Genomic DNA, 13847 nt, shown 5'->3' on the forward strand with positions numbered 1-13847 from the left:
GGATTTTGCTGGAGTTTTCTCCGGTATTTCTGTAAATTTCTGCAAATAATAAAATATACGTAGTAGTAAAAAAGGAATGCGTAGGACATGTCGAGAAAAGAATCGGAACGCGGCTTAGAAATCCAAAGAAGAATCACAAAGGCATTGGTGGAAAAGGGGCTGGAAAACTTACTGATAAGGTTATTAACGACCTCACTACATTTTTTGGGCTAGCTATTCGTCGACACGCAAATTCGATAGAAGGAATGAAGCAAGAAATTTGGGCAACTTTTTTCCATAAATGTTCTACAGACGAAAATCCTCAGCATCAAAATTGTCCAGCAGGCGAGGACAGTTGGTGCAAATGGCGCAAAGCTAAAGGAGAACTGGATAGTTTCCACCACGAGTAGGCACCTTTGACTGAAAAAGTTCAAACAGTCATCAAACCAATCTACGAAGATTTGTCACGAGATGATCTCTTGAACAGATGTTTAGGAGCAGAGACCCAGAATAACAATGAGTCGTTAAATGCATTGATCTGGACTTTCGCTCCAAAGCACCTTCATTCTGAGGCCAAGGTCGTAGAAATAGCCACTTTTCCGGCTCTAATTATTTTCAATGAAGGATTCAATGGTATTCTCAAAATCCTAGTGACAATGGGATGTCAAGTTGGTCACATATGTCAGGTTTATGCCGACCGCCGTAATGAAGCGCGAATTTGGCGGTCCGAACGACGATCGACTGACCTCGCTAAAAGAGACACAATTGACACCAGAGAGCAACAGTCGGCCTTACAAGACTTTTTTGAAGAAACGGAGAGTGCTCTCTATAGACCAGGTATAGCAAATTAATGGTGAGCTAAAATTTTACTGTTGATAATCACATTTAAATTTTCAAATGCGTTTTTCTCGAAACTGCATCTTGAAAATCGGCTGCCACCATAGCTCAAAATCTATCCAACCAAATTCTTTGAAATTTTCACGACTTCTTTAATACATATTTCTACGGTCCGCAAACTAGGATAATTGCAATCGGATGGGTGGTTTTTTTTTATTCATAAAAAAAGCCGTAAAAAAACACCAAAATCCAAAAAATTAAGTTTAAAAGCCTACCAAAAATTTACCTTTTAATATTTTCTAATTATCCTAGTTTGCGGACCGTAGAATATTGTCCACATTATAATACCGTTTAGTTTTTTTTCCTCAGATGAACACAGCGCCCTCCAGCGTGGCAGCAGAAAAACACCTTTTTTTGGAGATGGGTGCATAAATTGACACGTACTCCGAAAACTAGTTACGATATTAAGCTGAAAAATTTACCACATATACTAGAGATATCAATAAACATATGGTCACGTTCTCGTTTCTATCTTTATCCAGTCCTCCACAATAATTTTTCAAAAAAAGGCAAAAAAACGGCCTTCACACGGGATGACCCCCTTAAAATTTTAGTATACTTTCACTGAAAATTGTGACATCGATTTAACTACACCAAAACTCAACTCTATCTAACCTAGTAAGGATTAAGTTTTCTCTTGTTTTTAAACTCACTAAGATGCACAAAACGAAAACTTTAAACGCATTTTTATCAAAACCACATCTTGTCCACTAATAGCAAATCCAACTAAAATTCTTTTCAACCGATTCAGTTGAAATTTTTACACGTTATTTACATATCAAAAGTTCTGATCTAAGTCACGATTATCTATTTTAGTTAATAATTCCTTATTTTTATTCTGGATTTTCAGCGAAAAATTAAGCCGATTTTTGAAGATTTTTCTTTACAACACCATAATTTTAATATTTAGTAAAATAAAGTCATAATCGTCGTTCGGACGACAGAGGCAAGTATACAGAAAAGGAAAACGTTTGAATTTTTGGCTTTAGATTACCTAAAATGGAGATGTGCTTCCCGCCAGCAACCCATCTTTTTTAAGTGGAACCCTTTTGATCGTAAAAAAACAAATACGACTAATTACCAAATTTGTCAATTGAAAATGTTGTATCATAATTGAAGACCGCAATAATAACATATAGTTTACATAGCGAAAAACCGTTAACTTAGGAAGCTTAAGCGCAACATAGGAATGGAAAAAGCGATTTGTGCATGAGAAGTGGCTTAAGAAAGAGCAGCTGGAGATTGGGAAAAGCAACGGACAGGCAAGTTGGAGAGGGCATAGTTTGGAAAAAAGAGTTTTTAAGTTTGTGATTTCTGGGAGATGAAACAACATGTTAAATTGAGTTTTTTTATGAAAAAAACCAAAGAATGAAATAAAAATAAAAAAATAAAAATAAAATTTCGAAACCACCCTCATTTTTGTTAAGTAAAATATCGAAAAACGAACTTAGTGTCAGCAAATTTCGGACATTTTACTACAGGCCATAATAACGATCATAATTTGGGAAAAAATGTTCTCTATATCGGCCCAGTTGGGTTCCGAGATAAATGCGTTCAAAGTCTTAGAAGATGTTTGCGACCATTCGGAAAGGCAGGTTTTTCGAATAAGACAAGAAAAAATCAAGAAAATCCGATAATAAATGGCCGAGCAATCATAGCATTGGGTTTTCGTACGGAAGTTCCCGGTTCAAATCACGTTGCTATTGTTGTTGTTTTTTGTTTGTCCCCTGGGACCCGGTAGGTTAAGAGTCCAAAGAGGACTTGATACCACCCACCACCTACCAACTGGACTGACGGCAAGCACTTAACCTATGTTGCCAGACACAAACAAACTATCGTTTATGCCCAAAAGCAGCAAAAAACACAAATTTATTAAGTTTGATTCTTTGTTCGACCAAACTTGGGAGACTAGAACTAAGAGTTTTACGGGCTTCTATATCGGCGAATTCATGTAATGGGGAGCACCATACAACTTAAAAAGGGGAGCAGAAGTAAGGGCATATATTTTTGTATTTTGCCAACTAGGTGCTGCAATGGCGTAATTTGTTTAAGTAATTTTGAAGTATAGAAAGGGTCCGTAACGATAGCAACCTTCTCCTCACCCATCCGGCAAAAAGTCTAGCCGCCAAAACCGAACTGACAGCCAAGGAAAAACGTGAGACTTGCGTCCCATCGGGACCAACCATTGCACAGACCCCTAATGCATGAACGCAGCATCAGACGCCAGGACCATAAAACCCATTGATTTGAAGCCTTCCGCCGTCCTGTCACACGCAGCTGCCGCCTGGGCTCCACCACAAGTGGCCCCAAATCATACGATAGGATAATCTGAATCTGATTAGAGGTTGCGGGAAATTACAATGTCAAGCAAGCTGTGGAACGACTTATAGATCGAAGAAGGGTCATTTTCAGCATCCGGGTTCTGAACCACCTAATGACAAGTTTTGGGATTTCATTCCTTTAATTTAAGACGTCCCTTGCCTGACAAAAGGGGCCTTCTAAAAAGGAGAGGCGGCGCACTGATGGTAGTGGGATTTGTATGACGACTTGACGTTAGATACCAGTCGACTCAGGTATAAATGAATACCTGAGTCAAATCACGGGCGAAAGCAATGCTGCCCACATTGCCTCCTTCAAGATAGTGTACTCCTGTAGTGTACCCTTATAGTCTTGAATGAAGCGTTCTAACACACTTGAAAGCCCTGATCCAATTGAATTGTCGCGCAAACGATTATTATTATTAATCTCAAAAGGATGGCGCGATGGTTGAGGGAGTAGAACGCCAGCCCTATAGTCACCCTGCTCTGTGTTCGGATTCCAATCGTCATGGGTGTCTATGGTTCTGGAATGAGTTTGTTTCGCTGCTAAAGTGTATCACTTGCACAGTGTTAAGTGTAGTGATAATAAACTTGAAGCGCAGTCTGACTCTGTGTATGCCCCATACTCTACTACTTTGTTACTTTGTCGTTTCTGCCAAAGTAGCCGTCGAAAAGATGATAGTCAGAAATTAAGATAATTTATGGAGAAAATTGTAACGTTATCAGTGCGACCAGAAAGGTGATAGGGTTTTAGTAGATCACACTTTTTCGTCATGGTGGATAATAATCAATTCCAAGTAATCTCTTGGGGCCCGCTTCCATCCCAGATCATACAAAAATTGCAATGTACACTACGATAATTCCTCCACAAAATACTTTCGAAGCATAACGACATAGAGCGGACTTGACGGAATTATAATAGTTGATTGACAGCCCCTCGATTTCATTCTTTTTGGTAGTCATGAATATGTGCGTTTGGCTTTGTGCTTGTCCAGCTTCTTAGGCTTATCTACCACTTGCACCGAGCAACCCTGCCATGAAACTCAACCTGAATTGGACTATCACTGAAAATTAAAATTTCAAAAAAAGTGACCCTAAAAAAGAAGACTGAACGTCTTATGTGCCACAAAGAAGTGAACAGGATACTGCAGAAACTTGATATAGTGGTCGAATTGATTGAGCATCAAATTTTGGATGTACCATAGTACTATGAATTCATATCCTAATTGCGGTCACGATTTACTTTTGTTTGTTTTTTGTAGAGCACTGACAAAGGATTGCTCCACGAAGGCTGTTCCATCAAGGAGATATTTACAGAAACTTATATATACAAAATTACCCAAATCCTTATCAGGAATGCCGACCAGAATCCGGGAGCTTACCTGAAATTGAAAATATCGATTTAAATTTTTTTTAACTAAAGTTATCATTAAAATTTTAGTAGAATTGAGACTATGTAATTTGTAATCTTATCAACTGTTGGAATATGGATAACAGTTGCATCTATTCATCGACTTAGCCAGGGTAAAACTGTACACGGCCACGAGAGTATTCGGTATTCCGACGAAATTGATGGCCCTCGAGAAAGTGATCCATGATGCAGAGGTAAATGCAAGAAGTACGATCCTCTTTAAGTCCACCCAACTACTGGCCTATGCTGACTATATCGACATCATGGGAAGAACCAGCCGAGACGTACAAACTGCCTTCATCCAGATCGAGTAGGCGGCGCCAGATCTTGGGCTGCACATCAATAAAGGCAAGACAAAATATATGGTGGCAACGTCAGCACTAAAAACCAGCCAACCAACAACATCGAACCACACTGGTCAAACGGGAAGAATAAAGATAGGCGAATACAACTTTGAGACCGTTGATAATTTCTCTTATCTAGGGTCGAAAATCACAACCGATAACAGTTACGATGATGAAATCCGCGCACAGTTGTTGTCAGTCAACAGAGCCTATTTCAGCTTACAAAGACTGTTCCATTCGAAACGTCTCACCATAGGGTCAGAGCTCTTACTGTACAAGACAATGATATTGCCAGTCCTCATGTATTTCTCGGAAACTTGGGTTCTTAGCAAGAAGAATTGCAAACTCTTGGCCGCGTTCGAGAGAAAAATCCTCTGAAGAATTTTTGACCCCCGACATAAGAATGGACGATTCCGTAGCCTACATAATGACGAAATCTATGAGCGATAACATGACCGTTCCGTTGTGGATAAAATCCAGCTCAATAGGTTACGGTAGGCGGGTCACTTAATCCGTATAGATGAGGATGATCCAGCCCCGAAAATCTATAAGAACAATATCTATGGTAGAAAAAGAAGACGAGGCAGACCCTGCCTAAGATGGAGCGATGGCGTAGGTCAGGACGCTAGACAGCTTTTAGGGATATCGAATTGGTGGACCTCGGCTGTTTCAGCAATCATGTGGATACCTCACCTCAATCTGTACATGTACTGGCGATATCCTCAGTGGCCCGTGAGACACAGACTAAGGCTATAATTAATCACACCGTGCCGTTTCTTCTACCACTGTTCAATGTGCTCCGAGGCTTTCCCGAGCATTCCCAACGCTTTTGCTATACATATACAGATCTCTCCTTTTCAGCAGTTTTCGTGTGCCATATAGAGGAAATATACCTAGCGTTATATATATTCATCATTTCAAATTGACGAACACAGCATCCTCTAGGACAATCCTTAAAGTAGAGCACACCCTTAGGGCTGTTCTTCTATATACTGCACTCAATTTGTTAGCATGAAATGTGCCTGCCTGCCTACTGCGTTGCGCAAGATTAAGCTTACCAGTTTAGTTATAAGCAACTTGTTTTTCTATTGCGCTTGGTGATGAGGCCTTCTTCCGTTTTTTCCTCTATAAGCGTGGGACTAGAACTCTCTAACCAACAATTAACCTCACTGAATACCAATCTTTGCCAGTATTAAGTTTCAATTAAATGCATTTCACACGTCCAGGGTCACCCCCACCCTATATTTACTGGTTAATTGTGGCCAAACCATTAACCAATTTGATGGCATTAATGGTTGATCTAGATTTACGGAACCAATACCCCCGTTCTGAAAGGCTTACTTGGTTCTCAACAAACAAGAGTAATCTATAGTAGATTACTCGCTCTAGTATTTCCCCTAAATTATCCAAAAGGCATAGAGGTCTGTAGAAAGATGGCTCACTTGGAGATTTACCAACGGGAGGACGTAGCACATCTGCCGCTTCTATGCCGCATCCCCTCGCACATGCACCCTTAAGGGACGTAGTCACGATTCCATAAGACTCAAAGGTTTACGTCGACAGTCGAACAGAACTCCTCAGAACATTCCCTCCTGCTTCGTTGGATAGCGAACTTGGGGTTTCGCGAGCTTCTATAGGCGCGCTCTTGTTGCACCTGATCGATACTACCTCTGAGCTACTCAAGTGGCTAATTCCCCATTCCACTATTAGTTTGCCTCTCTTAGGGTGTATTCCTTCCTAACGTAGGTCAACACTGCGATCGAAAACGACCCCCCGTGTGAAAGATTCCTGCATCACCGTCGCTTGCCAAACCTGTATCCACCAGCTGGGCAAAAGCCTCTAAAAAACTTCGGCCCCTCAAGCCCCTGCCTTGCTCTCCTTGCTTCCCAACCTGAGAAACCTAGCGTTGAAGTCACCGGCAATCGCCATTTGGTTTCCTCTCCTTGCGTCAAGAACAAGGTTGTCCAACATGTGTTTAAATTCAGACAAAGTGAGACTCGGTGGGACGTAGCAGCTATACACGTACGGATCGCTTACTGTCACCCACGCGACCCTCTGGTGTTTGAGGTTTATTTGTGTTAACGTCACTTTTGCATTGCAGTTAACGCCTTCCCAAACTCCATGCACTTACCACCTCCGACAATATACCTGTTACCCCGTTCTTCCTTCCCTCCGATCAATAGGCACTGGGGGCCCTATTGCATTCCTTGGCAATATGGCATTTCTCTCCACATCTTCTGCGTCGATCAGATCGATCTATGCCGCTGGTGCATGCACTCGCGAAGTCCTTAAGCAGGGGCACTTGAAGCACCCGTGTAATAAAATCTCCTTCTTCTGATGGCAGACAACCGATCTGGTGGTCAAAGGGTAGTATAGGTCCCGGGGCGAAACGTGGATTGGTACCCACGATGGAGCATAAAACCTGGGAAATGCCTGCTGAACCAACACCAACAGCTCTACTACCAAACCCTATCTCCACCTCCACGTGGTGACCGCTGGGAGCTCTTTCTTGACGAAAAGCTGCAGACGGAGAAGGATGAAGGCGAGTCTCCCGCGCCTAAAAACGGGACAAATTGTACCAACTGGTCCTCCAGGTTGGGGGTTGGGTAGGGCTGACAACCCTACACGGAAAACAACCTGTTACGAAGCCACAACAGGAGCCTCGGATAGGACGGATGTTAAAACGACGGACCCGGCAACGACAAAGGAACAACGATTTGCGCATTTTCTCATGGAACGTGCGCTCCCTGTACAGAGATGAAGCTGATAAGCAGCTAGCCGATACCCTGTCCCAATATAGGGCTGATGTAACCGCGTTGCAAGAGATGCGATGGACAAGGACCGGTTTCCTGGAGAAGAGCCACTACACCATATATTATAGCGGCCATCCAGTAAACCATGTGCTCGGAGTAGGTTTCTCAGTCAGCCAAAAAATGAAGCCTACTATTATCGGCTTTGAAAGTATAAGCGAACGGCTATGCACTCTGCGCTTGCGAGGCAAGTTTAGAAATATAAGCCTCATAAACGTTCACGCCCCTACAGAGGAGACTGCAGAGTCGGAGAAGGATACCTTCTACGAGGCAGTAGAAAGAGCCCTCGAAGCCTGTCCCAGATATGATATCAAAATCATACTTGGGGATTTTAACAGCCAAGTAGGGAAGGAGCCCGTATTCAGGCGATACGTTGGCTCCCATAGCTTACACGAAAAAACAAATGATAACGGACTGCGGACTATTCAATTAGCAGGGTCACACGAAATGGTTGTTGGAAGTACCTGGTTTGCGCGGAAAGCGGTCCACAAACATACGTGGGCCTCTCCAGACGGGACCACTTTCAACCAAATTGACCACGTGTTGATCGAACGCCGCCACCTCTCAGCCTTGATGAATGTCAGAACATATAGGGGGGCCAATATAGACTCGGATCACTATCTCGTTGGCATGGTGCTCCGAGCTCGAATAACAATACCACCTAGAATCCCCTCTGACAATCAGGTGAGAGTGAACACTGAAGCCATCCACAACACAACCCTCCGCGACACCTATAAGAGGGAAATGGATGCCGCAATAACCGCAGTCAATAGAGGACCTGGAGATGAAGCATCAACTAATGATCTTCACAACCACCTGAAGAACGTTATCATGGATACGGCCACAAATATACTTGGCCCCAGCCGCAAAAGGAGTCGGAACGGCTGGTTTGACGATGAATGTAAGCTAGCAACGGAACGGAAGAATGCCGCATACCGAGTAATGTTGCATTCTCAAAGAACGCGGGCACGCGCAGAGACTTATCATGAACTCCGTCGAGCGGAGAAGCGACTTCACAGACGGAAAAAGGAAGCCTGGGAGAACCAACAAGTCTGTGAACTAGAAAAGTACAGGGAGCAACCGCACCAGGCGCGGAAGTTTTACCAACAAGTCAGCAGGATGAAGCCTTATACACCTCGATGCTCATCCTGCCGAGACAAAGAGGGAAATCTGATTTCCGACAGAATGGGCATATTAGAGCGATGGGTTGAGTACTTTGATGAGCTACTGAACAACCAGAACATCGGCGAGTTGGAGGTCCCGCCAACTGAAGACGACGGACAAATACTGCCACCACCAAGTTTAGGAGAAACAGTCCGTGCAATTCATCGGCTAAAAAATCATAAGTCGCCAGGAGCCGATGGAATTACAGCCGAATTGGTTAAATATGGAGGCGACCAGTTACACCAAGTGGTTCATCAACTTGTGCTCAAGGTATGGGACAGCGAATCAATGCCTGACGATTGGCAGCGAGGCATAATCTGTCTCATACATAAAAAGGGAGATATCACACAGTGCAGCAATTATAGAGGTATCACGTTGCTGAGTACCATCTATAAGATATTCTCCACTATCTTGCTAGGCCGGATAGCCCCATACGCCCAGAACATCATTGGCCCATACCAAAGAGGCTTCACTCCAGGCAAATCAGCAACAGATCAGATTTTCTCTCTGCGACAGGCGATGGAAAAACTGTTGGAATATGGACAACAGTTGCACCATCTATTCATCGACTTTAAAGCCGCCTATGATAGCATAGCCAGGGTAAAACTGTACACGGCCATGAGAGAATTCGGTATCCCGACGAAATTAATAAGACTGACTAGGCTGACCCTGACCAATGTGCGAGGCCAGATAAAAGCAGCAGGATCACTCTCAAGACCATTCGACATCAACAACGGTCTACGACAAGGGGATGCGCTATCATGCGTCCTCTTTAACCTGGCCCTCGAGAAAGTGATCCGTGATGCTGAGGTGAATGCAAGAGGTACGATCCTCTTCAAGTCCACCCAACTACTGGCCTATGCTGACGATATCGACATCATGGGAAGAACCACCCGAGACGTTCAAACTGCCTTCATCCAGATCGAGCAGGCGGCGCGAGATCTTGGGCTGCACATCAATGAAGGCAAGACAAAATACATGGTGACAACGTCAGCACCGAAGACGAATCAACCAACAACATCAAACCGCACTGGTCAAACACAAGCACGAACAAGAATAAGGATAGGAGAATACAACTTTGAGACCGTTGACAATTTCTCCTATCTAGGGTCGAAAATCACAACCGATAACAACTACGATGATGAAATCCGCGCACGGTTGTTGTCAGCCAACAGAGCCTACTTCAGCTTACAAAGACTGTTCCGCTCGAAACGTCTCACCATAGGGTCAAAGCTCTTACTGTACAAGACTATGATCTTGCCAGTCCTCATGTATTCCTCGGAAACTTGGGTTCTTAGCAAGAAAAATTGCGAACTCTTGGCCGCGTTCGAGAGAAGAATCCTCCGAAGAATTTTTGGCCCCCTACATGAGGATGGACGATTCCGTAGCCTACACAATGACGAAATCTATGAGCGATACCATGACCGTCCGGTTGTGGATAAAATCCGGCTCAATAGGTTACGGTGGGCGGGTCACTTAATCCGTATGGATGAAGATGATCCCACCCGGAAAGTCTATAAGGGCAATATCTGTGGTAGGAAAAGAAGACGAGGCAGACCCTGCCTAAGATGGAGCGATGGCGTGGGCCAGGACGCCAGACAGCTTTTAGGGATATCGAATTGGTGGACCTCGGCGCAAAACCGGGATGTCTGGAGTTCCTTATTAAGGCAGGCCTAGACCGGATACCGGTTGTTGCGCCGTTGATGATGATGATAGGCTTTTCTTGAGCTTATGATGGATTCATATCCCAGTTCCTTCAACTTAAATGGTTTTTTAAAATAGTGCATACTTCTTCTCTGGATGTCACTTCCACCAGATCATTGCTGTGACATGCTCCCCAAGTGAGTTCTTCATTTGATTGTGAAAGCTGTCAGTTTTAGCCAAGTTGAGATAGGCTTTCTAGGTTCTTCGAATCTTGCTGAGATTTCCGACCAGATCTTTTAGGTCGATGTTAGCTTTGACTTTTTTAGAATCTCCTCGAACGATAAATAGCCTCTACTGGAGATGACAATTACTTCTGGATGAATTCACAGTTTAGCCTTTTTGTTAGAGACCTTCGTCCATTGACCATTTTCGCTCCACTTAGGTTCGCTCGCACTTAGGGCACCGGATTTCTACCTTCCAAAGTTTCATTTCCGTTTTTCAGAATTGCTAATGTGCTTTTTTGTTTTTTAGGCGCCTCCGGAGCCACCTCTTTTCCGGACCCTTTTCTTAGATGGCAAGTTGCTATCATTACGGTTTGCTGTCACTTGAGTTCTCTGTGACTATTGGAATAGTATATTTTCCTTGTGCCCTCGTTCCACTTTATGCGATTCATTACAGAGGGCCTTAATGGCTCTCATCGTATTTTTGATTGCTCGGTGCACGTTGTGCTTGTCCTTGATAAGCTCTCCCAGCCCCAATATTTTAGGTCCAAACTGCACTCCCAAAAACCACCGGTACTGGGGTTCCAAGCCTCTGTACCGTAAGTTCCCTCCTTCTTTCTTCCATGTTGGATTTACTTTCAGAGTATCCTTCCCATGGCCTTCTTGGCCCACACCGCAGAGATAAGCAGTCAGAAAATGAAGTAGCTGAACATATACTTACACATCAATAGGTATGCCCTATTTGCCAACTGAGGTTGTATCTGGTGAGAGATCTGGTAACTCCTCAGGGGTCACTCTGTCTGTCCATCAAGCGCACTTTTTTCAGAAACGACTGCCCGATTGATACGAAATTCGGTAACTCGGTTCCTTATTAAGGCAGGCCTAGACCGGATACCGGTCGTTGCGCCGTTGATGATGATGATCAACGAGTAGCAGAACAAGATTTTCCTTATTAGCAATGGTAACTCCACTTCTTTCTTCACTGCTAACTACTACTGTATGGTTTGCTATTAATTACTAGTAACAAATCATATTACAACATACGCTCGGAATGATACAGATGCTATGGTTGCCAAATTTGAAATGACTCATTTTCTAACCAAGTGTGAAATGAATCCCAAATACCAAACGTCGTATCTCCGAAGCACATGGCCCCAATTAATCTAAAACCGAAAACCATTCATTACTACATCTCATTACACCCTGTTGTCCACTTCACTTTTTTTCAAAATCATCCCCATCACAGCTGATAAGAAGATCAACACTTTTTTCCTGAATTTGTGCATCTAACATCTCTGCCAGGCGATAACAACATCAACCAAGTAAAACAGCCTAATTGATAAAGACAAAAACACACATCAATTTTCCACGCAAGCAGTTTTTATGATATAACTAATTAATTAATTACAATTACAAGCGATTATTTTAGGTTGGACTGATAGATTAGATACACAATTTGGTAGTCGTGCACGATGACATCAGATGTGTAAAAAAGATGAAAAATTGGAAGATAGTGTGCAAAGCATTCAAGTGGAATGTGTCATCGGAATCGTAAGTGTTTAGATAGAAGAGGAATTTATCTCTGCAAAACATGTGTGACTTGTTAAAGTGGAGCGATCATTTGAATAGCATCGCCTCTCATTTGCCGGACAAAATTCTCGAGAAAAAGCGCCAACATCTTGAAAGAATTTGAATATTTAAATTATGCAGAACATTGAATCAATTTCTCAAGATGCTCAAAACGTAATTGGTATCTCCCACGTATAACACATCAAATATATTCAATCAAATTGAGTCCCGTATCGGCAATTCATCCTTCGTATGTGCCTCCTTTATCAGATATTCCAATGCCACTTTCTTAAATCGTAGTTATGGTAATCGACAGTGATTTATTGTGTGAAATATAAACGGTAGCTTGTGTCCCTTTTACGGTAACTAACGCCTTGCGAGGCCTATCAATTGGCACCGAATAAAAAGGACGCACGATACACGAGTGGCAAACGTGAAGAAAAAGTCAAACGTGTCAAATCGAAAATTTATGGTAAAAATTTGAATAGAATCTCAGAGCGCAAGTAATGGTATGATGACCAAAGCCCGTAGTATTGGGGCAAATTTGCAGAAAAGTAAAAATTAACAATCCGAAATGCGTCCTTCGAGGAGGATGACGCTACGAAGATTTTGTGTTTGATGAAAGTTCGTGCCAAATCGAATAGAAATTGCCTCTCTCTTTTTCCAATTAATTTTCTTTTGCTCGTTACCTAGCCTGAGAGGGAGCAAATACTTTCAATGTGTCAATCACGCGACAGCTTGCAGGAAATGGAAATCTTCAATTGTATCGGTGTTGGAAGCTAATGCCATATCGATTGTCTGCCACTGATGGTCGCGGAATTTTTATTTCTGGAAATAAAAACCATCCCCAATAGCCTCTACCCATCAGCCTAATTCAATTCACCTTAAATGTCTAAAAGTAAAGGACCAAAAAAACTATGGAAACAGTCTTCAAAAGCCAGAAGAAATTCGACGGACATCGATGGGAAAATCACCTACATACCATCCCCCTTATGAATTTTCCCGCCGGCCCCACCTCTTCTAAACACTCATTAATCAGAGTAACAACTAGAGTTTTTTCATTTCTGTCTAAAATTTCATTTATTACAATTTTCTTCTCTTCTTTGTACTTTCATGCTCAATAGAATTTTTCTCCTCAGTTTCCCAATTTTCTTGAAAGGAATGGCGGGCAGAAGAGATTACACTAGAGTCAAACTCGAGGTGCCATCATCGGTTTGGCGTTCGAATAATTTGATTTTCATTAAAATTCAAATAAATTTCCATCCTTCGGGGAGGGGAAGAAATGTCCAGAGTATTTCATGGAGAATGCAAAATTTCCAAAGCAACAGATTTTATTTAAGTGGAAGAGGTTTTGTAGTTTCTTTTCTATTTTTTGTTTTTTCTCTTTTATTCAAACTTGCCGCTGGCCTGGAGATGATGAAAAGTGGATTATTCTTAAATTGTAGCTAGAAATTCTTAGATAAATCTTTAACTTGTCAAAGTTTATCAAT

The 13847-nt window shown here is 42.5% G+C and overlaps 1 protein-coding gene across 14 annotated transcripts in view; it reads right to left on the reverse strand.

The window, feature by feature from the left end:
- The window catches only part of LOC119652655 (tyrosine-protein phosphatase Lar), a 994202-nt gene that overhangs the window by 897835 nt on the left and 82520 nt on the right, over positions 1 to 13847 (reverse strand). Inside the window, exon 2 of one of the 14 annotated variants that reach the window (XM_038056910.1) lies at positions 4534 to 4576. The exons of the other annotated variants lie outside the window; for them this stretch is intronic. The gene's annotated coding sequence lies outside the window, so the exon portion shown is untranslated. The remainder of the gene's footprint in view (positions 1 to 4533; positions 4577 to 13847) is intronic. 14 annotated transcript variants of the gene reach the window in all.

This window comes from Hermetia illucens, chromosome 3 (genome assembly GCF_905115235.1).
Source record: "Hermetia illucens chromosome 3, iHerIll2.2.curated.20191125, whole genome shotgun sequence".
Taxonomy (NCBI): Eukaryota; Metazoa; Arthropoda; class Insecta; order Diptera; family Stratiomyidae; genus Hermetia; species Hermetia illucens.